Here is a 22,678-nt window from a genome sequence, read left to right on the forward strand (position 1 = left end):
TGGACACTTCCAGGGATGGAACAGCCACAGCTCCTCTGGGCAACCTGTGCCAGGACCTCCCCACCCTCACAGGGAAGGATTTGCTCCTCACATCCCATCTAAATCTCCCCTTGTTTTATTTTGAAACCTTTCCCCTTGCCCTGTCATTATCTGCCTGTGTAAAATGTCTCTGTCCATCTTTTCTGTAAGATCTCTTTAGGCACTGGGAGGGGCTCTAAGGTCTCCCTGGAGCTTCCCATCTCCAGGCTGAACACTCCCAGCCTGTCTCCAGAGCAGAGGGGCTCCACCCCTGGAGTGTCTTCAGGACCCTGTGACTTTATCAGTATTTCAGTATTTATTATTATTTATCTGATTGACTGATTCCCGGGGGTTGATCCCTCAGCTGGCAAGGCTGGCAGAGGTTGGCGTTGGCATGTGCTGGATGCTCCACCCTGCCCTGTCCCAGCTGAGGGCTGTCCCGGGGGGCTGGGGGGGCACAGGGAGGACGCTGCTTTTGCTGCTGGTCCTTCCCACCTGAGCCCTGCCTGGCAGGGGAGAGGCTCTGCGACTGCAAGAGGTTAAAGCTGTGCCCCTGTGTTTACTTTAGTTGGCTGCCACACTGCATAATAACCTGTCAGCACTTCAGGTGGGGATTTATTTGTGCATTAAAACTGGCCTGGGGCGGGCGGATGCAGACACTCTGCAGCACGCTGGAAAATGTGCCTCCAGCGTAAAAACAGCCTCTCCAAATATTTCACCCTTTTAATAAGTGCATTTAATTAAAGTCATATAACTTTTTTTTTTATTATTATTAAAAAAGAGGGGGGAGGGGGGAAAAGAAGTGGGGCCTGCTGAGGCTGCAAGCAAAGGCTGGAATACAAAGAGGGGGTTTAAACGTGAGTATTTAATGGAAAAGTCATCAACAACGTGTTGTGTTGCTGCTTATTTCCCAGCTTTGCATTTGGTTGTGGATAGAAAGTTGAAGGGAGTTTCTGGGTTTTCAGGCTGCCTTTTCTCTCCCTCTCCCCATCCACTTCCCTCCTCTTGAAATTCTGCAGAATTATTAATTTTTCCAAACAAAGTTGCCAAACGATGTTGCTCTTGGATGGACCTGCAATTGCTTTCTCTGCTTGTTTAACCTTTTATTTCTTTTCCTTGGATCTGGGTGAATCTTTAAGCCACCACGTTTATTGTGAGCACCTCAAGGTCCTTGCAGAGCAGGTCCTGGAGGAGGAGGAGGAGTAGGAGGAGCTTTGGGAAGGGGCCGTGAGGTGGATGATATTTTGAGATCCTGTGATGGGAAGATGCTCATCCCTGTGAGGCTGAGGGCTGATCCTTGCTGTGCTGGGTGGAGGGAAGTGGTGCCTGGGGGACCAGGGGAGCCCAGTGCCCTGGGGGATGGCAGCCACAAGGCCACCATGCCCTGAGGGTGGCCACCCTGAGGTCCTGCTCATTTCTGGGGCATGGCCTTGCCCCTGACCAAGAGGTTAAGCTGGGTTTATTTAATCTTTCATGCAAGACAGGTTGCCCAGAGAAGCTGTGGCTGCCCCTGGATCCCTGGCAGTGTCCAAGGCCAAGTTGGACGGGGTTTGGAGCAACCTGGGGTGGTGGGAGGTGTCCCTGCCCATGGCTGGGGGTGGCACTGGATGAGTTTTAAGGTCCCTCCAACCCAAACCATTCCAGGATTCTGTGGTGATGTTTTCTTGCCTCCTCCACCCCTCTAATGGCATCTGTGGCTGTGTTGGGAGCAGTGGGGAGTTCAAAGCTCTGCTGAGATCAGTCCAATTTGATCAAATTCCCCATGGGAACGTGCTGAGAGATGTGTGTGTTGCACAAAGCGCCTTTATCCCGGTGCAGGTGGCGTTAGCTCGGGATGTGCTTCCGTGTGGAATGGCCCAGGGTAGGGCAGGGCTGCTCTGGGGGCTGCCTTCCCCCTCTCCAGGCACATGACTCCCTTGGATGTGGTCAGGAACAGCAATTTTTGAGGATGATTCTGCATTTTTTTTTCCAGAGTTGAGGAGACAGAAGGAACAACTGTTCATAGCAAAAGGTGCTGATACTCTTGAAATGTGTCCAAGGCCAGGTTGGAAGAGGCTTGGAGCAACCTGGTCTAGTAGAAGGTGTCCCTGCCCTTGGCAGGGGCGTGGAATGAGATGAGCTTTAAGATCCCTTCCAACCCAAACCATTCCATGATTCTGTGAAATGCAGTTTTGCAAGATTTTGGTGCTGCTGTTCCTTCACACCCTCTCTGAAGATTGTTTTTCTTTCTGAAGAAAAACCTAATGGATTAGAAATGTGAGGAGGAACAGAAGGGTTGTGGATAAAAATGGATGCTTTCCTTGGAGCTGGAGCTTTGTTGGCGAGGAGGAGGTTTGTGGGATGGGGAAGCTCTGCCGACCTGCTGATACAAAACAAAATGGTTTTTAATGGTACAGAGGGCAGGTAAAGGTGGGAAAACTCTGTGGGAGCTGGATGGGAGCAGCCAGCAGAAATGGACTTATCGTGGCTCCCAAGTCTGGGCCAGAGTAACAGTCCCTTCATCCAAGATCCACAGGGGAGTGCTGATGACATTCCCTGGGGGCCACGAGGAGCCCAGTGCTCCTGATGGAGCAGGTTTTGATGGAGCAGGTTTTGATGGAGCAGGTTTTGATGGAGCAGGTCTGCTGCTTGGGATTGGTGCTTTTGGAGGAGACCCCAAGTGTGGCTGCAGCGGGGCAGGAGCGTGCAACCACTCTGGGGGCCTCAGGCAGTCACCAGATCTCATCCCAACCCCAAATCCAGGTCATATGAATCTCTCTTTTTCTTCTCCTCTCCCTCCTGGAGTCTACTCTATTCATTCCTGTCTCGAGCGAGTGAACCCACTGCAAGGGAGACTCTCATTCCTCTGGGTAATCTTGGGCGAGCAGGGCCTGGCTGCAGCCTCTCAATTAAGCAGAATTTCTCTTCCCTTTCATTCCCTGTCCCCTGGCATCCTAATTGGAGGTGCTGGGCCGTGGGCTGGCGGGGGCACGGTGCCCCTGGCGTGGTGCACGGGGTCAGTGCTGGCTGCACTGGCAGGAGGGGGTGATTTGCCTCGGGAATGCAGAGCCAGGCCGAGCCGAACCGCCCCTTTCCCTGCTCGCCCCACTTTGTTTCCTTTCTGGCAGAGGGAACAAATTTCCTTTTGCATGGAGCTGAATTAATTCAGCCTCTCCACAAAGCGTCCCTTTTGTCTTCCTCTCCCCGTGTCATTCCCGAGGCGCAGGAACGGGCACTGCCCCTCCCGAGCCGGGCCACGGGGCTGTGTGTCCCTTCCTCTCCCTCTTATCTCCCCATTCCCCTTCATTTACCTGCAACAGCCAAAGCAGCTCGAAAATGCGAGGCCTCCCTTCCTTGTGGCAGATGTGCCACATGCCAGACCTTCCCTTCCCCCTTGGGAACCAAACCCAGCTTTCCGTGCCCGTCTCTGGTGCTTGGTCCGCGCCCATGGGGTGAGGGTGATGATGAGGATGGTGCCTGGGGGCAGCCCTGGTGCTCCTCAGCTGCTGGAGTGTGGTTTGTGTGATGGGAACAAAGAACCTGTGGCTGCCCCTGGATCCCTGGAAGTGTCCAAGGCCAGGTTGGACGGGGCTTGGAGCAACCTGGGCTGGTGGGAGGTGTCCCTGCCCATGGCAGGGGGATGGAGTGAGATGAGCTTTTAAGGTCCCTTCCAACCCAAACCATTCCAGGATTCCGTGGTGAAAAAACCTGGAAAAACAGGCTTGGGAAGGAGCTTGGGGGTATTTAGTGTGCTGTGCAGTGCTGTGGTTGCTGTCCTTGTGTCAGCCCTGGATCATCCAGCTTTTCCAGGGAGGCTGTAGGTGCCATCCAGGCATCCATCCTGTTGCTGCTGCACCTTGGGCCGGTGCTGCCCTGTCCTGCAGGAGCTGTCACTTCCCAGGGAGCAGAGGAGAGTATTCCCCAGGTTTCTCCTGCTGTGCTGGCAGTGGCTTGTCGAGCCCTCCTGCTGTGCCCTGGAGCACTCAGGGCAGGATTATAGTGGCGTTTCACAGGCTCCCTTTCCCAAATCCCTGCTCTGATTTGAGCCTTGAGCATCCCGTGTGCTCCCAGGGGTGCAGCTGCGTCATCTCTGCCTGTTCCCTGGGATCACAGTGATGCTCCTGGTTTTGCTGGTTATTCCCCTGGAGAGGACGAGCCTTTGCTCAGGAGATGGGAGGACACTGCACACATGGCCACGTGCACTTTCCCTCTCCTCCCTCCCCAAACATTTCACCAGAGTTTAGGAGGAGCGATGGGTTTGGACAAACCCAATTTATTTATTTACCCGAGGGGACTCCCCGAGGACAGAACATTTTGGCTCCTGGGGGACTCGGGGCGATTCTTGGAAGGGTTTGCTGCTCTTGCCAGCCCGGGTGGGGGTGGGATGCGGGGGTTCGGCGTGGGAGGCTCGGCGGGGCGGGGGCGCGGCAGGTACGGACACGCAGATGTGCGGTTGGGGCGAGGGAGCCGCGCAGATGTTCCTGGAATTCCCAAGCCGGATGCAGAAGCGGCGAACAGGATGCGTCGGGAGGCGGGGGGGAGCTTGCCAAGAGCTTGACATAACGAGGGGATCGTGTTCTGCCCTTCCCATGGCTGCGAGGGGCTGCGGGGAGCTCGGGGAGGGCGTCGCTGGGAGGTGCAGGATGAGCCCCGGGCAGCAGAGGGTCCCCCAGCTCAGCACCCAGCGCTGCTCGGGGGCATCACACCGGGCTCATCCCCCTGCCCAGCCCCAGCAGCTCCCCGTGCCTCTGCTCTCATCCCTGGGCAGCTTCTTCTCTTGCTTTTCATGCTGTTTTTCCAGGAAAATCAGCTGTGCTCATGTAAACTGAATCGGGCTGCCAAGCAGGCTGTGTTGCTGCAGAGTCCCTCTGCTCCTGTTGTTCCTGCAGTTCCTAAACCCCTGTGAGCCGGGGCAGTGGGAAGGTGTGTCGTGGCCACCTGCCTGTGCCCCTTTCCCGTGGTTTCTGCTCAGATTATCCGCTCTGTCGAGGCGTGTGATGGATTTCGGGCAGCTGGGCCCCTGGAAGTGATGCTCTGGCTCATCCCTGCTCGTGTGGGGCCAGGACCAAATTAATTAGCAAAGTGTATCATGATGGAAATTCCACAGGCAGAGGGATTTGTTCTCCCCCCCGGGTGTTGCTCCCGTGCACGGTGTTCCTTCGTGGGCCACTGTGGGTCCAGGGCTGCAGGGAAGTGTTCAGCCAGAGCCTGTGCTCCAGAGAGTTTTCCTTAGTACCTCAGGGAGCCTGTTCAAGGTCCCTGCCAAATATTCAACATCTGCACAATGGATGCTTGGCAGGAAACTTTCAAATTTATGCGAGTTCCCCGAGGTGAGGAGGGAAAGTGCCTGGATCTGCAGATCCATCTCCACTCTGTCCCCAGGCCAGGATGGAGCAGGACTGAAATTCCTGAGCCTGAGGGATGTGGGACAGTGACATCTCAGGGTGATCTGACTTTTGGGTGGGCTGGAGTTTTTTCTCTGTTTCCAGCAGTGACAGTGCATTCCAGTGCCTGGAGCGTGGCAAATCCTGCTGAAATCACCAGCTCAGGGCATGGGAGCTGGTACCAGGGGCTCCAGCAGGGCTGGTGAGGTGGCTTTGGCTTGATGAGACATCCTGGACATGCTTGTGGGTCCTGCTGCATGGGCTGATCTGTGTTCTCCTGCTGCTGGCCATCTCCTGAGCTGAGCCCTGGGGGTTCTCAGGCAGGGATCAGCTTCTGGGTGTAAAGAGAGGCCAGGAAAGCCAGCCTGGCTCTCAGGGAACCAGGACTAACTGCGATGGCACCTCGGGCTCCTTGTGCGGATTTCCCGGGGGTCCTGGGGTAGTGTGGGATGCCAGGAGCTCAGCCAGGCTCTTCCCAGCAGCTGCAGCATCTTTAGGACCCCCCGTGCTCCAGCCATGGGGCTGTTGGCCAGAACGGGCTCCTGGGTGTTGCAAACAGATGTTCACAGAGCGCAGAGCTGTCCCCTCTGTCCAGCCTGCAACTTCCTCCCCGGATCGTCGCTTCCCGAGGCTTCCAATGAAAAAAGCAGCTTAGTCTGTTGTTGTCTTGGCCTTAAAAATCCTCCCTGTCCAGCGCAGCTGGTAAAACTCCTCCTGTGTGCGGGAGGCGATGCCGTTCCTTGGCTGATCCCGTGTGGGACACGGGACAACCACCCCGCTCCTGCTCTGGGCCACGTGCCTGCCCGGGGTGGCAGGGGGGTTTTCTGTCCCCATCAGCTGGAGATGGCTGGGGAGATGATCCTCCCTGAAACAAAAATCAGGGAATCCCTGCAGCGTCTCCTCCCCAGGGTCACGTTGGTATTGCTGTGCCTGGCACGGGGGGAAGCTGTTTGCTGTAGGAAGCTCCCCTGCTCTGCCTGTGGGAGTTTGGGTGGGACAGGCCCAATATTCCAGCAGCCCTTCCCCTGGGATGAGCATGGCTGGGGGAGCGATGGCCCTGCAGCCTCTCTGCCTCTCTTTAGGGAAAATACTCTGGAATTGGCCACTTCCCCGTGCCTCAGTTTCCCCCGAGTGATGCTGCTGCTTCCTAAAGCACTGAGGGGAGCTGGAGTTTTTATCCTTGTGCAAGTGGAAACCTGGAAATTCGGTGACAGCAGAGGAAGGTGCAAAGAAGGAAAAAAAAATTGGACTGAATGTTTTGGAAGGAAACAAACCCATGGGTGAGAGAGAAAGGGTTGTGCTGTGCCACCTCTTAAAGCAGGAGAGCTGCTGAGCTGGGATTCAGTTCTTCCTGACAGGCCACCAGTCAGTGACGGCTCAGGGAGCCTCAGCCTGAGTGTGGAGAGCAAAACTCCATCCCGAGATGTGTTCTCCACTCACAGAGGGGAGGCAAGAGCAGGCTCTTCTCTGTGCTTTCCTGGCGTGGAGGTGGGCATTGCTGGTGGCTTTCCATGCTCCTCGTGCCACTCGTGTGAGCAGTGAGGCCCCCGCAGCCCTGCCAGGATAAACAGAGGCAAACGACTTGCAGGGTCTGCTGATGACTTTTCCAGCAGTAATTAACTGGGACACAGGAAAAGCCTGAGGGCTTTTGCCATTTTTGGGCTGCACAGCAGTTTCCAGGCGCTCTCACTCATCCTGGCTGGTGGTACCCCCTCCTGACCCGATCCAAGGATATCTCAGCACAAGGATATCTCAGTGGCAGTTGCTTATCAGCACTGTGGCTGCAGGAGACACAATTGCTTTCATTTCCCCAAGTCCATCCTTCCTGGAGCCTGTGGATATGGGTAGCTCAGTCCCAAAGAGGATGAGAAAACCCACAGGAGCTTCTTGGTCCATAAATGAGGGACCCCCTTGTGCCCAGGGCACCGCTGGTGGGGTGTCAGAGGTGTTTGGGCTGTGCCCCCATTCCTGGAGAGGTGGGAATGAAAGGACAGTGTCCTCTTTGTCCTCCCCTTGGGCTCCAGAGGAGATGGGGAGCGGGGGATTGTACCATCCAGGAAAAATCCCCTTCCCCTTGCCCGACCCGCAGGGAACCCGCTGAACCCGTGACTTGGCTGGAGCAGCAGCACTTGTGGGTTTTGCTTCTTTCCCTCTCGCCCGCCTGCCCAGCGTCTGCCTGTCCTGCCGGGCTCGTATTTTGGGTAAACCCCAGGAACACTGAGTGTACTTTGAGCCATGTCCCCCTGGGTGGACCGGCCTGGAGGAGTTTGGTGGCCGGAGGGAACTGAGCCTGCCTGTTCTCCGGGCTTGTTTGAAGGTTTCGTGGTCAGCCCACAAGGACCTGGGGATGTTTGGTGTGAGATCATCTGGCTGCTTATTTAGGGACCACCAGCGAGTTGCTGAGCACCTCAGGAACTGGGCTGCGGCCGCCTTTTGATATCAAAAGATATCTCAAAGGCAAATATTGAGGAATTTTGGGTGGGGGGAGCTGGAAGGGGCATTTCTGGGGTGCTGGGAGTCACTGTGCTGGCTGCAGCCGGGGCGAAACGCTTGATGGGTTCCAGTGGGTGGGACATGAAAGGTGTGGAGAGGTCATTAATTGTGGACCTGGAGCCCCTGGCTGGCTCCAGGAGACCACCAGAGCTCCGTGGGGTGTTTGGCACTGGGACAGAGCAGGACATATTAGTCCTCCTCCTCCCTTCATCTTTAAATACCACCCCGCAGATTTCAAGGAAAAAATAAATGCCCTTAAAATGGCATCATTTTGTGGTGCCTCGGGGGCTATTTATATTTTTTTTATTGCTCCCACAATTTTATAGAATAGCCTTTTTCATGAAAACATCAGTGTGTGTGTGTGTAATTAACCCAGCCACCATCTTCAGAAAGCAATTTTATAGCTGGGTGTCGGGCAGGTGGGGCTGGGATCCAACTGCCATGAGCCCTTTCTGGGGCTCTCCTGGCCAACTCCAGGCTGATCTCGAGCTTTTCATCCTAACCCAGTTTTCCAGGCTGTGGTGGAGGCTGTCAGCTTGGTTTTGGGAGAGTTATTCTCTCCTGGAAGTGCCACGATGTCATAGGAAAAGACATTTCTCAGTAATGAAATCAGTTAAATGTCCAGAAAGCTGGTGCACAGAGTGAAGGAGATGGATTTCCTGCCATCAGGTTTTTGCCTGTAGGTGTTAAGGATAGAAGGTGGATTTTGGTGTTGCCCAGCCCTTGCTGTAGCTCAGAGCTGGGCTCAGCCCTGGAGCTTTGTTGGCACATTCTCCTCTCCCATCCCCGTGGAAAATGAACCAAATCTCTCGACTTCCGACTGAAATGTAAGATGTGAGATAAGTATTTACTGGAAGGCTCTTGTTGCCAAATAGCCTGGAGACTCTTTCCTTCCTCCTGAACAAGAGCAGGGTGTATTAACTGTGTCTCTGGGTGGTGCTGGGCTTGACAAGTTCTGGTCTGAGGTGAGATTTGCACCTTCATCACAATAACAAAGACCTTGAAGGATGCACAAACCCCCTGCCTTGTGTCAGGTGTCCTCCAGCAGCTCCCAAATCACCTCCTCGAGATGTTTGGGTACCCCCTCAGCATCTCAGGAGGAAAGGCAGTAAAATGGTGGCTTCTCAGAGATAAACCACCTCGATTCTGCAAACCCCTGAGCCCTCCCTGGATCAGCACCCTGAGCCACGCTGATGGTCACGTTTGGTGTGTTGATGCTGCTCCTCTGCTCCTCCCCACGTCCCTCTGGCAGTGCCGGGGGCTCAGCCGGGCAGAGGGGACCCTGTGCAAGATCCAGCTCCTCCCTTTCCATAAAGACCCACCTGGAGCCACGGGGGCTCTTGTGGGGGGTATTCCTTCACTCCCACTACCAGCCATCCCTCGTGGCTTCCTTGCAAAGGCTGGTGACACCTCCCTGGTGACACCTCCCTGGTGACACCTCCCTGGTGACACCTCCCTGGCACCGGGCGTGTGGCAGAGGTGAGGGGGGCACCCCACAAGGGGTGGGCAGAGCCCTGAGCCCGGCTGTGCTTTTTAATATCTGTGCTCTAAGTGCAAATGGAGCGGGGCTCCAGCTCCAGAATGTTTGTCTTGGAGATTAAATCTGGAGAGCCTCCGGTCTCCAAGTCCATGCCGGGAAGAGAGGGGTGAGGAGGGAGGGAGGGGAGCCCGGCCCCACGGGGGCACACACCTTGTTAACCCTCTGCAAGCTGCCAGCTGGAAAATGGAGGGTTGGAGGGCAGGGAGAGGGAGAAAGGGTGGGGAAACGTGGGGCTCTGAGACAGCCTGGGAAAGGTTGGCACAGCCTGAGTTGCTGCACCTGCTTGTGAAGCTTTTGCAGGCGGGAATCTTTCCGTGCTCCTTCTGCATGGGGGGGTGTTCCCGTGGGAGCAGTGATGCTACAGCCAGGAGAATTCCTTCTGGAAGTGCAGAGCAGAGAATTACGGGATGGTTTGGGTTGGAAGGGACCTTAAAGATTGTCTTGTTTCAACCCCTCTGCCATGGGCAGGGACACCTTCCACTAGCCCAGGTTGCTCCAAGCCCTGTCCAACCTGGCCTTGGACACTTCCAGGGATGGGACAGCCACAGCTTCTCTGGGCAACCTGTGGCCTCACCACCCTCACAGGGAAGAACTTTTTCCTTATGTCTAATCTAAACCTGTCAGTTTGAAGCCCCTGGTGCAGGGTCAGTGTGTGTGAGACCCTCAGCCTGGGCTTCCCATGGCTCGTGGCTTCTCCTGCAGCTCCTTCTGTGCCCGTTCAGAGGGCTGGGTCCCGCTCTAACTGCTCTGCTGCATCCCAGCCCTCGCTCTCCATCACTTGTACCTTCCCCAGCAGGTGTAAGTGGCATGGGGACCTTCTCCCCCTGCATGTCCTGCCCCCCCGGGTGGCTCAGAGCATCTCAACTGCAGCACAACCTCCTCCTCAGGGCTGCCTTTAAGTCCAAGTGCCCGGGGCAGGCAGGAGGGAGGGGAAGCATCTCCCGTGTCCTGTTGCAGGAACGTTCCCAAACACTCCATCCCGTGTACAGGGAGTACTCCAAGTGCTCCTGCAGTGCCAGGGCTGGGCCTGCAGTGCTGTTTGGGGAAGGGATCGTGCTCGGTGCCCACATGCCTCTGGCACTCCTGCAGCAGGTAGGCTGTGTTTGTCCTGGGGCCTGGCCCTGGGTGCTGGCAGCTGGGGCTCAGCCAGGCTGAGATGTGAGTTGTCCAAGGATTGCTGAGAGGCCAAGCCTGCTCCTTGTGCTGATGAAAAACGTGGCTTTGAGCAGTTGTACCCAGTGTGAGCTGGTGGAGCTGTGCCAGGGGGTGGGTGGGAGCTGGGGGGTGCACCCCCTGCTCTGTGGGGTGGGAGGTGGGTTCAGCACCACCATTGTCAGGGAGAGGCTTTAAGGAGCCTCGAATGGCTGGAGCTGGTGGCTCACGGGGTGACTGAAGGGGCACAGGTGGGGGTAGATGTCTTACAGATGTCTCATTTTCCCCTCTTATTTTTGTTGCTTGAAGTATTTGGCTGGTTTTAGCATGTTGTGGCGTGGGGATCTGTCTCCCAAATGACTCTCTGGTCCAGGTTTGGGACTGGGGACAATTTGTAGAAGAAAGGCCATAAAGCTGGCAAAGCACAGGGGCTGCTCCCCACACAGTTTCTTCTACTGAGTCCTTCCCTGCCCTCAGCAGCCCAGCACGTGGGGTGGATCAGCTGGCTTCCACATGGATCTCCATCAGGAAGGGAGGTGTTTTCACCTGCCTGCATATCCAAAGGTCTCCAGCTCCTGGATGTTGGGCCAACCTCCTCTCCAGCTTCTGCATCAGCCTGGGGGGAAAACCCGGTGGGCTCAGGGCTTGGTGGCTGGTCAGCTCTGCTCCTGCAGCCCTTGGCTGGGCAGAGTCCTCCTAGTTAATCTAAAAGGCAGAATTTAATTAAATGAGATGTAGATCTCATCTGCTGGGAGTTCTCCTTGTGGGCACCGTGCCCTGGATCGTGGCCAAGGCAAGGAAGGGAGCTGGGGGAGGAGGAGGGAGGAGGAAGGCTGGGCAGTGCCTTCCTTTCACTTTCCTCCAGCACTGGCCAGGTTTTCCCCTCACCTGCCCTAAGGATGGGGCTGGGATGAAGCTGTTCAGCCCTTCCCAAACCCCACCTCGGTGGCTTCAACCATAAAACCACAGCCAGGAGCACAGAAGTGGGTGTAGCTTGGAAAAAAACCAGATTTTGTGCCTGCCATCCTTTTATTATCCCATGAAAATGTCTTTCTTGGAGGCTTTCTTTGCTGTAGATTTGCTTTTGCTGTCTGGAGTGCTGGGAACTGGGAGCAGGGAGCTGGAAGGTGTTGGGAAGGGGGACAGGCAGGGCTGGACTGGGATATACTGAAGATCAAGGATGGATACAGGGATGGATGGAGCTGCACCCAACCTTCTTCCTCCTCAAATCAAAGTGATGATGTTGGGGACTAAGACTCCTTTTTGGGAGCAGGAGAGGCCCTGTCCTGGACTGGACATGGCAGGACCCCCTCGAGGTGCAGCACGAGCAGCCTTCCCTCAGGAAACACCCTGGCTCCAGCAGGGAGAGCCTATTAAAAGGGAATGGGCCAATCAATAAATCAAGGCACTTGAAAAATGAAACCAGGGGGTTGGGAAAAGAGGTTTTCTTCTTTCTATTTTTTTTTCTTTTTCCTCAATTAAAGCAAACAAACCCCCCCTTGCAGGCGGGGCTGGCGCGGGCGCTGCGCAGGGCCCAGCTCAGGGTGCTGCTGAAATGAGCTCTGTAAATCACAGCTCTGATACCTGGAGGTGTTGAAAGGGGAGCAGCTATTCCCCAGCTCGGGAAGGGAGAGGGCTGGGAGTGCCCATTACTTCTGGAAGGTGCATTTTTCTCCAAAAATCCATCTCTGCGTGGATCTTACCTTGACATCAGCGAGGGAAAGAAGATGCTTGTGAGGGTGGATGGATTGAGCTGAAGGGATTTATCCCAGAGGTTTTGGGTAACAAATACTTGGCTGTATCTCTGCTCTAAGCAAACCTGTTTGGCTCTGGAGTGTTTTCAGGCTCTTTAATGGGACCCTTGAAACTTCCTGCTGGGAGGTTTTTGGGACCAAACATTGGGATGCTCTTGGAGGGATGGTAGCACTGCCTTCGTTGTTGGGGACATGGTTCAGTGGTGGCCTTGGCACTGCTGGGCTGATGGTTGGACTTGATGAACTTAAAGGTCCTTTCCAACCTCAGTGATTCCGTGACTGTGTGGGGCAGTTGCTGCCTTTTGCCTTTCCCGTCCCCGCATCCCAGGGATGGAACAGATGGCTTTGTCCCAATGATGGGAGCAGGAATTCGTGGCTCTGTCATGCTCTGTGCTTTAAACTAAACAGCAGAATACCTGGACTGACTGGGAATAAGGCAGGAAGGGTGCACAGCCAGCGTGTGCCCCGTGGCTGAGGGCAGGCCGGGGCGGGCTGAGCGTGCCCTGGCAGCAGGAGCTCTGGGCTGGCAGCACCACCACTGTCCCCCGGCCTCAGGCACCGCAGGAACGGCTGCTCTGCCCCGTAAAACCCCCGAGGTTTGAGCCCTTTTCCAGGTGCACGTCCCTGGGAGCCCCTTCCCAAGCCTCTCGCCCGGGGATGGCACCGCGGGGCCGCTCGGCCGAGGCGTCGCCCCGAGGAACAAGGAGCTTTTCACTGGGGTGCTTTTTTTCCTGACCTACATTTTTTATATTCCTGCATTGAGTTTTTAAGTTTGAGCCCGTTGGCGTTTCTCAGCCAGCAACGGTTTCAAAAAAATTCCTGATGAATTCTAGGAAAGGCCGGGCTGAAGGGACGTTTCTCCGTGCCCTCCGCTGAGGTCACGGCACGGCCGGTGCTGTGCCCCCCCCTCCTGCTGGGAACGGTCCTGGGGGACTTTTGGGGGTCACCAAACCCTCACCTCGACCCTTCCACACCCCGGGATGGAACTTTTGAGCCCAGAAATCCCGTGTTGTCCCTGCTGAGGGCTGGTGGGTGGATGTTGGGGTGACCCACGAGGACCGTGCCCCGGTGTCCCGGGGTGATGCCACCCCAACCGTGGCCACACGTGGAGTGGTTTCACTCCCAGAGTGATCAGTAGTGGGTCTGTGGCAGTGGGTGTGTAATGAAACTTCTTTTTTTCTTTTTTTTTTTTTTTGAAGCCGACTAAAATTATTTTGGAAAAATTTTATTTCCCCAATTTCGACAAATTTGAATTAAGACAAAGACCTTTTTCTTACGCTTTTTCCCTTTCACTTGACACCCCGCAGGGCAGGAGGTGGGGGATCCGTGTCTTTGGTCACTGTGAGTTAAAACTGACATCAGGAGGGAATGAGGAGAGCCTGGAGTAGGGCTCCAAGTGGGATGAAGGCTCTGCCCTGATTCCTCTCCCTGATGCCTGAGGATGGGTTTGGGTTGTGTGTTTGTTTGATGGAGGGTTATTTTGCTCTTGGGTTGGACTGGACCAGCTGCGAGACTTGGTTGTTTTATTCGTGTTTTCTGTTCCACTTGAAGGGAAGTTGTTTAAATGGAGTAATTTTTAAAAATCCCTACTTTTTTATGCCTCCCCGTTTTTATACCTTACCATTTGCAAACAAAGGACCAGTGAGTCTCTGGTGCAAACTTCTGCCTTGATTTATGCACATAAGAGATTTTTGTTGTTGCTCTCTGGTTTCAAGGACCCAGAAGGGACAAACAGCCCGAATTTGCTCCCCTCTGAACACCACATTTCGAGTGAGGGCAGTTGCTGAAGGTTCCCACCCTTCCTCAGCACTGAGCCCTAATCCTGGCCCCAGGGCCCATCTCACTGCAGGTGAGAGGTAACTTTACCTCCTGATCCGGTGCTGAGGTGCATTGTGAGAATTAAACAGTGTTTTGCTGTGCTAATTTCCCGCCGTGGATTGTATAATTATCTTTTTATAGGGCTGGGTGTGTTCCGGCCTTTCCTGCCCCACGGAGCGTGGCTGTGCCTGTGCCTGGGTGGGACAGGTTCTGGCACACCTGGCTCTGGGCTGGCTTTGCTCTGGGATTTTGGGAAATTAACTGGGCACTGAGGGATGGAGGTGCCCTGGAGTCTCCCCAAGAGTTGCACTTTTTGCGTCCCCCACTCCTGAGCCCCCCCAGTTCCTCCCTTCAGGAGCAGCAAACCTTGGTGTGTCGTGGGACCGCTGGTGTGCTGGGCTGCTGGGAGTGATGGCACTTGGAAAAGGAGGCTCCTGCACTCAGGGAGCGCAGCTGGATCGTGCCAGGGCAAGTTTTGCTGCTCTTGGATGAGTCCCACCAGCATCTCTGGTACCAGCAGTTTCCACTGCGCTGGGAGAGTGATGCTGGTGGGATGGGGCTCACCCTGACCAGCTGGGGAGGCTTCTCCCCTCCCTCAGGGATATCAGTTCCTTTTGGATAAGAAGATAAAGGTCTTAAAGCTGTGGTTTAGAGCTCCACAGTGAGGCAGGATCCCTCCTGTGGGGCTGGGTGAGCATCTCCCTTTGCTCTGCTTGCGCTGGGTGGCTGTGTCAGCTCTGCCTTGGCACTTCACCGGAATTCCATATCCTCATTTTTCGTGAAGAAGAAGGAGGGGAGAGAGGGGAGAAGGGGGGCACAGAGAACTAATCAGCTTAGGGTCAGAACAGGAAAAAACACTGCTTAAATTGGTAATCCCCCGGGATAGAAATCAGCTCAAAGCTGGAAAAGAAATCTGCAGCCAGATGGTTTTTCCTCCTTCCCTTCCTCCCATCCTCAGGAGGACCAGTCTCAGAGGGCAGGGGGTGGTGACAGGGCACCACTCCAGTGTGGCTTTTGCATCCTTGTTTGGTTCAAAGCTTTCCAGAAAACACCCTGACCCACATGTGAGGACTTTGGTCATCCCCAGGCCGTGGGGAGCAGAGCTCATCCCTGGGATGGGACCCTGTGGGATGCACAGCCAAACCCATCACCGTGGAGCCAGACATGGAGGTTTTGCAGTGCTTTTCCCATTCTGTGAGCCAGTGCCGTGCTACACCAGGATGGGAGTGGAGAGAGGTGTGGGAATGAGCACAGTAACCCCTGTAATCCTTTTTATCCTGGAGATCCATCCCTGCTGAGCTCTTTTGGATGCAAGAGGTGCTGCAGGGCATTCCTCTGTCTGCTGGCACAGCAAGCAGGTGGAGAAGAAGAAGGGCGAGAAGAAGAGGGGGAAGAGCCCTCCTGCTCATTTGGAAGAGCCCAGGGATCAAATGGATCATCAGGGCTCCTGCTGATGACAGCAGCCAAGGGAGCTGCTCATCTGCCCACAGCAGGGGCTGCTGGAGTTCCGGCAGGAGAAGCAAAACCGCTGGGAGATAAAGAAGTTTGTGCTCAGGGAACATCGTTCTGCTGCTCGGGCCCATCCATCAGCCTGTCAGAGGGTTATCACTGTGGGGATGCTTTTAATAAAGGAGCAGAACTGTCATTGGGTGCCAGAGCCTTCCCGAAACCTGCGGCAGCCGCTCCCGGAGTCCGTGACATCGCTCCCTGCTTATCACCGGGCTGCAAAAATGAAGGAGAATGGGACTTTCTTCATTCTTTCACCTGCCTGTCAGTCTCCAAGTGACACATGGCTCTCAAGAAAGAGCGTGGCCTTTTCCTGCGGGGAAGGAGGGGGAAAATTGCTCGAAAGAGCCGGAGAGGGAGGCGGCACACGCAGAACAGGTTGGAGCGTGGGAGCGAGAAAGTCCTCGGGGGTGTTTCTGTTGGGGGCTTCAAAGTTCTATTTTTAGTCTTCCTTAGGGTGAGCACCTGCACTCAGGTCTGGGTGGGTTGGTCAGGGCTGGTATTTGAGGAGGGAACTGCAGCTGGTGCTGGGGGTGACGCTTTGGGAGCAGTGGGTGCCATGCTCCGAGTGGGACTCGGAGCTGCTGCCAGTGCTCACCCGCATCCCTGGCATCTCTCCTGGGCCCCCATCCCCTGGGATTGCCCTGGCCATCACAGCCATTGCCTTCCACACCTCTGCAGAGCAGGATGCTGCTGTGGTGGCCGGGGGACCCTTCCTTCAAGCTCTCCCTGCTGCACCTCAAGCCTGTGAGTTTTTTCCAGGTGTCGGTTCTTAGGAGGAGCTCTCCAATACCCTGTGCTATTTTTGTGTTGAAGAGGGGGTCTCACACAGTCTGACCCCCAGATTGCCCAGCCCTGAGCATCCCCTCTCCCCCCGTGGGGTGCAGGGTGGGTGTTTGGTGGCAGGGATGGTGTGTTGGTGACTCAGGAGGGTGACTCAGAGCTGACAGCACCTGTCTGGGCTGCGGTTATTTATTAACACCCTACCAGAAAGGGCGGCCTGGGAACAAACCACTTGCTTCGCTTCCTCTGGCTGAGGAGGTTTAATGACACCTCTCCTGAGGCTGTCTGGGGTTTTGGCAGGGCTCTTGTGTCTCATGCTTAGGTTGGTAAATGGAGATAATCTCTTTGAACTGAAACTCCGGGAATTAGGTTGGCTCTGGCAGCAGAGCCCGGTGGTTTAAGGAGAAGGCTCGGTGGTGTTGCAGTGGTGTCAAGGGGCTGCACCCAGCCTGGGGGCTCCTTCATGGCCAGTTTAAAGCCTCCTGGAGTGAGACACCTGCTCCAATCCTGGCACTCCACTATAGATCAGGCAGCAAAGCTCAGGACCCCCGACCTTGACCAGAGAAGCTGTGGCTGCCCCATCCCTGGAAGTGTCCAAGGCCAGGTTGGATGGGGCTTGAAGCAACCAGGTCTAGTGGAAGGTGTCCCTGCCCATGGCAGGGGGTGGAATGAGGTGGAATGGACTCTAAGGTCCCTTCTAACCCAAATCATTCCATGACTCTATGATGCAGCACATCTCATGGTGCTGGTGGTGGAACAGCCAGCATGGCAAGAATGTTTTCCCCAAGGATCCCAGATTCCCACCCCTGGTCACCTCCTGGTTGGGCTGGGGATGTGAGCTGGCCCGTTGTGTGGGGTTCTGTCTGTGGTGGAGCAGCTGGGCAGGGAGGAGGAGGGGAGGAAGGAGTTGTGAGGAGCCCCATGTGAGGTGGGACACGTGTGAACAAGCAGAGAGTGATGGGAACAAGCAGAGAGTGATGGATGGGTCCCCTCAGCAGCACAAGGGTCACACCCTGCCCTGACCTGCCTTAGTGGCTGCTCACTCTGGGGGGACAGTGGTGGCAGGAGACCCTTGCAGGAGGCTGCCAGGCTCGGGAGGACACCGTGCGTTGGCGGGCACAGGCTGTGACTCAACGGGGCCGTTTCATCTCCCTCAGATCTTTTGCTTTTTTACTTTTCTTTAATCCACTTGCCTCATTGACTTTATTTTAGTGGCTGGGTTCACTGAGGAGCACTTTGGTCGTTAAGCACGTTGGGGCATGTGGATAAACCTGCGTCTCTGAACGGGGATCGCTTTAAAGCCGGGATCAAATCCCTGCCTGGGTGTGACGGGCACAGCACGACCCCAGAGTCCCTCCTGCTGCCCCTCACCTCCATCCTGCCCTGCTCCCTGTTTGGAAGGGATAAGGCCAACCACGGTGTGCAGGTTGGAAGTCCCATCCCTTTGCAGGTCCCTCAGTGTGTCCAGGTCCCAGTTTTCCTCCACGGACTGGGACTTGTCAGGGCTTCCCTTTCCCGGGGTTGGGGCCAGGCCGAGCCCTGCCTGGGATGTGTGTGCAGGGGCAGTGCCATGAGGTGCTAAGGCAGCTGTGCTGGGACCGGTTCCTGCAAACAGGCTGTAGCTCTCTGGCTGCATTTTTCTAAATCCAGCCCTTTGGATGGGAAGAGATTTGACAGTAGAAGTGGAACTGGGGCATGTCTGAGCAGGGCGAGGGGTCTGAGGGAGGGACACCCGGAGAGGGAGCAGCAGGGAGGTGTGTGAGCCATAACGGGAGCGCTGCCAGGATCGTTTCCCTGCCTGTTGGTTTCCTTTCCTGTTTGCCTTTGCTGCCCACACAGTTTGTGCTCACGCTGTCAGTAGATGCTGTAGATGCTTTAGATGCTCCCGTCCCGATGCCAAAAGTCTCGTTCCTATTCCTGCGCTTTGCTCTGCTCCCGGAAAACACGTGTTTGGGGGGACGGGGAGGAGGCAGATCCCCCTCTCGAAATGCAGAGACCATCATCCTTCCCGCTGCAGACTCAGCAGCTCCTCCTGCGTGTGCTCCGGATGGATGCACTCCCTTTCCCGGGATGCTGCTGAGTGTGGAGGCAGCTCGTGTCCTTGTTCCAGCGCCTGCTGCCTCCCCCCTGCTCTCCCGGGGTGTTGTGGTGGGCTCTTGGAGAGAACAGCAGTGCAGGGGCTGGTGTCCAGGAGACACCGGTGGCCTCGGGGCTCGCAGTGTGTGGCCTGGCGGAGCTGCTGCTCCCAGGGCACAGGGAAGCAGCTGATGCCTCACTGGGGAACGTGGGAGGCAAAGGGAAAAAACACATTGCACCTGAGGTGGTGCTGTCTGGGGAGGTTTAGCGCTGGGGGACGTGCAGTGCTGGGGAAGGGGGAGGTTTGTCCTGGGTGGGGTTTGTTCAGGTCAGTGGGGTCTGGGCAGGGTGGTCCTTCACTGGGGGTGTCTCCGGGGCAAAACAACGCACTGTGTCCCACGGTGTGGGGCTAAACCGGGGCACCCACACGCCATTGAACCTGCCTGGGCTCCTTTCCCCGCTGAAGGGTGACAATGTGCCTAATCCACGCGGTAAGGACGTGCTGATGCCCCCGATGTGGGCAGGGGGCCATCCTGCAGCAGCCACCGTGGCTCGTGTTCCCGGTGCCTCCATCCCTGCGGCAGTGGCCGTTCCTGCACCATCCCTTGGTGCGGCCGCATCCCGAGGAGGGACCGCGCCGGCCCGAAGGCTTCGCCGGGGTGGGGGCATCAGGAAGCGCCTTTGATGTGCGGGCACTAAGAGGCTTTGAAATGAGCCGCAGGGCTGCCCGCCCCGCCGGGGAGGGGAGATAACACATCAGAGCCTGCGCCCAGCGCTGCGGTATCGCCCTTTATGGAGCGCTGATTGCTCCCGAGCGCGGCTCGCTCGGGGGAACTTCAAAAGCAGCGCTGGACCTGCAACAACGCCCTGTGCAAAGAGTCCCGGGCCGGGTGTGCGGCTACACCCAGGGTGACGAGGTTCGGGGCCCTTCACGTCCCCACACCTCGTTTTTTTGGTAGATCTTTGTGGCGCACTGAGGTGGGTGTGAACTGGATGCGGGGGGGGGTCGGACCCTCTGGACCTTCTGGGTGGGCACTGGGTGCCTCTGGGGTGCCACCATCAATAGTTTAGCTCCCTGCCTGTCCCACATCCCGCTGTGCAGTGATCCCCAGAACCTGGGAATTTGGGATTAGTGCCTTGCAAACCCCGGTGGTTCTCGTGAGGTCCCTCTGAACAGTCTTGGTGGGCGCTGGGTGCCTCTGGGGTGCCGCCACCACCAGTGTCTGAGCTCCTTGCCTGTCCCAGGCCCTGCTGTGGTGGTCCCCAAAAGCATTTGGGAATTTGTGGTTAGTGCCTTGCAAAGCTCAGTGATGCTCCTGAGGCAGGCAGATGCTCAGAGCAGGGGGCAGGATTTTGCAGCTGCTCCCAGCATGTTTCCCAGCAGCACGGGAGTTAACAGGAGAAGTTGGGGGAAAGAGGAGGAAAAGAGTTCGGATCTCCTCCGCCCCCCCTGCCTTCCCCTGGCTGCTGCCATTTCATCAGGCTGTGTATTGGCCTCCCGAGGATGGAGCTGGGTAACACCACAACATAAACAGAACATCTGGAAGCTCTTAAAGGGTTTTATTTTTTAACACATTTACAAGAGCCAGGGACACTTGTGCAGAGAGCTCTCCAAACTGGGAGACGCTGTGCTCGCTCCTTCCCCAAAAGCCCAAGGCTGGTGGTCAGGCTTTTTTCCCCTGGAGAAGGAGCTTGAGGGGCTGGTTTGTGCCTCCACACCGGATTGCTGAGGGGGTGGTGTCTGGGCCAGGAGGTGCCAGTCTTGCTTGCATATCCCTTGTGAGGTCCAAGGCAAACAGATGATAAGTGTGGCACGAAAAACGAGCATAAACCTCTCCCCTTCTTTCCGTGTGCCCCTGGTTGATGCTGGAGCAGGATGGGGAGTCAGGGAGGGTCTGCTGGGGAGAAAAGCTGTTTAATGATCTTATGGAGCTAACAGAGTGGGAATCAAAGAACAGAGCAAATGATTCACAGTGTGTATTTAATTCCCCACATGGGCCTAGAGCTTGTCTGAGCCAAATGGGAGCTGCCTGTGCCACACTTAACAGTGGGATCTGGATCCTGCAGTTGATTTGAAAGCTTGTAGGTGGAGACCTTATGGATACAGGGATAAATGAGATCCATTCTCACTCTGCTCTCTTGACTGTGTTTTCCTCTCCCCGTTTCCTTCCAAATCTCTGTGACAGTCAGGAAGAGGAGCCCCTTTCTGCCCAGGGCAGCAGTGAGGGCACAGGGATGGGCACTCCTCCTGTGGAGTCCTTGGCTCTCACACGGTGGTCCCTGTGTCCCGGCTCTGTGCTGGGATGTTCAGTCCATGACTTGCACATCCCTTGGACTGGGTGAGGCAGCCCACGTGCACACAGGCAGGATGAGCTGCTTTCCCTTCCTCTGCGTTCCCAGATGTTTTGGGAATTGTTTTGTCTGTGCACAGAAATGGCCATTTGGGTTTCTTCCATCAGCCCCTGGCTCTGTCTCTTACCCTCATCTGCTGCCTCCTGATCCCACAGGAGCCCAGCCTTGGGGCTGGGGCTGCATCTCCTCCTTTACACAGTGCTCCAAACATTTTACTTGGTGACGGAGAAGAATCATGATTTGCTCCACCACAGCCAGGTGCCTACGAGCCTGGACCTTCCGTTAACGGCGTGTTTTTCCTCCGCAGGGTCCGCGGTGAAGGCTCGGGGTGCAGGGACCCGCGAGGGGACAGCCGAGGTGCTGCAGCTCTCACCGTGGCCAGGACAGCCAGGAGCACCCTCCCGAGGATGGGCACTTCAGCTGCAGCACGGGGAGAGGGACACGGGGACCAGCAGCTCGCCCTGAGCTCGCCGGGGAGCGACGGAGCATCGGGGGCTCTGGGAGGTCCTTCCCTCAACACCCACCGAAACCAGCCCCGAAAGCAGCCCCTGTGCCCTCACTGGGCTCCACAGCCCCTGCCTGCTGAGGGGGGTTCCTCCCAGTGCTGACCTCGCTCCCGACTCCCACACAGATCCGAAGGTCTTAATTAGCTGCTCTCTGCTGGGCTTTGGAAATTATCCCTGTGGGAAGTGCTGGCGATGGATGGATGGATGGCCGAGTGCTCTGGGGCCGAACAGCAGCTCGGAGCTTTTCTCTGTGAAGGACCCCAGTTCCGAGGAGCCAGCTGTGGAGTTTTTTGTCTTTTTTCTTTTTTACCTTTCTGTTCTTTTTGATGCCTTTTGGGGTTCTGGGTGTTTTTTGAGGACGGCTGGACCTGCGCTGGATCCCGCTGATGCCCACGGTGGGAACTGGAGGCCTTTGGAAGAGCCACAGGGCAGCAGAAGCTGAGTTGGTGGTTGTGGTGCCCTGGGGTTTAAAACTGCCTGGCAGAGGCTCATCCTGTGCTCTGGGTGTTGGGTGCCCTCAGGAGGGTCTTTGAGCACTCACGTGGAGCCCAGCCCAGGTGGGATTGGGAAGCAGGAGTGGAGGGAAATGTCACCCTGAGAAACAATTAAATTTCTTAATAAACCGCCTTGGCTCTGTGAGTGCTGGATGTTGTTCTCCGTTTGCCTTGGCTCAGCCACACTTACATCAGGGCCCTGTCCCGGGGCTGCCGGGGGGGACGCCTTGGATTGTACAGGAAACCAGTGCTTTGGGAAACTTCTGCCCTAACAAAGCCAGACCAAGAGTTTAATGCCTTTGCTTTGCAGAAAAGTTCTCCCCTGTCCTTTCCCTCTTCCCTTTCTGCAGCCCTTAACCACCACTGCCTCATGGTGTGGCCTGGTGAGCCGTCCCTAACACACCTCCTGCTCTGAAAGCCACTGAAATGCAAATTATTTCCCCTTAAATCCTGTTGTTTAGTGTCCCTGGGCTGTGTATTCCCTCCCACCCCGTGCACCTGATGCAAAGCACTGGAAGGGACAGATCCAGGGAGAGATCCAGGGATGGAACAGGGAATCCCAGAGCCCGAACGTGGACTTTTTGGAGTTCCTGACTAATATTTTCCTCAAAGGCCCCGTGCCTTTGGTGTGGGTCAGTCCCTCACTCCCGGCTCGTGCAGAGCAAACAGGGAGCCAGGCCGTTAAACGGGAAGGGCGTGGGGCTGCACTGCTGTTTACCTGGGGAGCCAGCAGGAAAACCTGCCCCTCACTCTTCCTAGTAAATACAAACTGGAAGCACGGACCAGCTCATGGGGATTTATTAGTTTGCTTTACCAAATGCAA

At 56.1% G+C, this 22,678-nt stretch overlaps 1 long non-coding RNA gene across 2 annotated transcripts in view; it reads left to right on the forward strand.

The window, feature by feature from the left end:
- The window catches only part of LOC108495857, a 54,204-nt gene extending 32,223 nt beyond the window's left edge, over nt 1–21,981 (forward strand). For both annotated transcript variants that reach the window (XR_001874254.1, XR_001874253.1), the window contains exon 3: nt 21,163–21,981. This is a non-coding gene — a long non-coding RNA (uncharacterized LOC108495857). The remainder of the gene's footprint in view (nt 1–21,162) is intronic.
- Nucleotides 21,982–22,678: the final 697 nt, after the last annotated feature.

This window comes from Lepidothrix coronata, unplaced genomic scaffold, assembly GCF_001604755.1.
Source record: "Lepidothrix coronata isolate B3197 unplaced genomic scaffold, Lepidothrix_coronata-1.0 Scaffold34, whole genome shotgun sequence".
Taxonomy (NCBI): domain Eukaryota; kingdom Metazoa; phylum Chordata; class Aves; order Passeriformes; family Pipridae; genus Lepidothrix; species Lepidothrix coronata.